The sequence below is a fragment of the Conger conger genome, chromosome 19 (genome assembly GCF_963514075.1).
Source record: "Conger conger chromosome 19, fConCon1.1, whole genome shotgun sequence".
In the NCBI taxonomy this organism is placed as follows: Eukaryota; Metazoa; Chordata; class Actinopteri; order Anguilliformes; family Congridae; genus Conger; species Conger conger.
The window spans coordinates 16518539-16521014 of record NC_083778.1 but is presented as its reverse complement, the minus strand read 5'-3'; positions in this window follow the sequence as shown (position 1 = coordinate 16521014).

Here is a 2476-nt window from a genome sequence, read left to right as displayed (position 1 = left end):
TGTAGACAGGGGAGAATAATAAACACTCGCTTCTAAACTCCAAACCCTCGACGGCTCAAGCGGTCTATCGATTTAACAACATGCCCAACAGAACTGTAGCTGCACAGCTTCTGACTGCCAACATTTATTTCCAGAATAACTGATTTAATTAAGTGCACGTCTCTGGCTGGCGAGGCAAGTACTTTCCCTTTGTTTTTCCGCGCGGGATAGCGCTTCTCCTCGTCGTGGCAAAGCGGACCTCGTCAGACCCCGCGGCTGACCTCCATACTCGAAAAACGGAAGCGTTCCCACAAACCCCCTGCGCGTTTCAGTGCAAGAATTACCAGCGTACACCCTAAATGTTTGTCGAAGACGCTTGAACAAGGCCCATCTTGTTATGCCGACGGCTAATTCGCAGAACCCTACCTCTCACAAAAGGAACTAATCTCCCTCCTTCGGAAGCAATTAAGGTGATCTGAAGGCTTTGTACGGAACCTACAGCCCTGTTCAGACCGCTGCGTCTCTTTCACTTAGCCTAACCGAAGACGCTCCCACCGCCCTACGAGAAGGCGCAGGTGTCAATCCGGCGTCTGAATGTTAAACTCACTTGGCACAAGTCGTCTCGACATAGCCGCAATGCAGCTCGTCTTTAACCTCCGATACTGTAACTGAGGGGCCTTTGCACACAGCCGTTAATTGGACGCGGGTTTACGTGGTATCTCAACGAAAGGGTTTGTGTTTCTGAGGGGGAAAAACGCTCTGTTTGTTGTGTTGTTACTTGGTGAGTTTGCAAGAAAATCCATCAGAGCCTGAAAATTGGATCGAGTAAACTTGCTTCGGCGCATTCTGACGCAAAAGCAACACAGGGCTGGTAGGCAGGGGGTAGTAACTCCTCCCAAAACTAATTATTATGCCGTAGGACACAGGGCTGTATGAAGGTAATGCGTATTTATAAAATTACAAAAATAAAATACCAGCCGAAAACAGAACAGAGTCATTTAATGTGTTTACAGCTCCCCCTAGTGGCAATGCTTATTAATAGAAAACATCAATATTCTGTTCATTCTTTTTGCCGTTTGTGATGAAGTACCACAGCATGCAGGCCTAGTCCTCACGCTCACCTTCTGAATCAACATTACTCTATAGCCCATACTTTGAATGAGATTGATCAGTACATCTTCCTGTCTTTTAAAAGTCAAGGCAAAAGTATGTCCCCAAATCCACACAGTCGCTAGGAAAACAACACAACAGTTTATCCTGTCGATTGATCTGAGGTTGTTTAAAGAACTCTCTCCAACCTTTCTGCTGACTGAAGAACTGGGCAACAGGTGATATCATGAAGCTTTTACCACGCCCTCTTTTCTCATGACATCACATTCTGACCTCCCCCGAGAATGATGTCATGTATTAAATGGATGAATGAGAGACTATGATTTCTGAATGGTTTCTGATAGTACTTCGTCAACTTTGTCTTTCGACTGAAAATGTAACTGCATTAAAACAAGCTCTCGCGGTATATTTACAGAGAGTCTAATTAACAGCCTGGAAAAAAAAAACGTGACGAAACCATAAACCCGAGACCCCGTTCCATTTTCAGTAAATGAGCGCACCTTTTTGAAAATGCAACGACAAATGACTCACATTGCCTCACCTTATTCGTTTGATTGGTCCACACCTCCGCACCTCCGTCCAGGTTGGCTTAAATGGCTTATATCTTTGGATGATCCGATCGCACACTCACTGTACACAAGAGCCGACGTGCCATTCAACCCCAAAACCCGCCCGCTGCTTATTTCGAAGTCAAGCGCTTCATCCTGACAACAGACTTTAACCTCCTAAGACCTGGCGTACACATGCGTGGACTCCGCATTTTGGGCTGTACAACCATAATACTTCATTCTTAAGACCGAGGGTCCACATATGTGGACATCATTTTTCTCAAAAACTACATCATGTCAAAAGATGATGCTTAGTTTTTATACTTATCAGGTCCCAATAAGCCCAAATAGCAAAGAGAAATTAAAAATGCATACCAAAAAAGAGTGTGGGTCTTAGGAGGTTAATACATGTCCTGCAAATTCAAACGCCTAGATGTTGAGACCTGTTCAGCAGCACAGACTATTGCATTGAAAACAGTATACAGCGCAAAGAAATGGTGCCCCCACCCCTGAACACTGAAAAACATCCTGTAATGGCAGGTAATTTACAGTTCGGAGTATCATCTCCGTTACAGGGTTCCACTACAATGTGGCGTTGCACACACACTTCAGAACATAAACTTTGGCGGCTTCCAGATTTACAGCTAAGAAACAAAGATTTCTTGGACTGCTTGTTGAACTGAAGCAATACATTTGTTCTATTTGTGAATGTAAACATTTTTTAAAAGCTGTTAACCCACACCCAAGGTTTTTATTGAATATTATTGTTGTTTTTTTTTGTTTTTTGTTTTTCTTTAACCCCCTGGTGCAACTTGTATATATTGTTTGTGGCAGCTCAT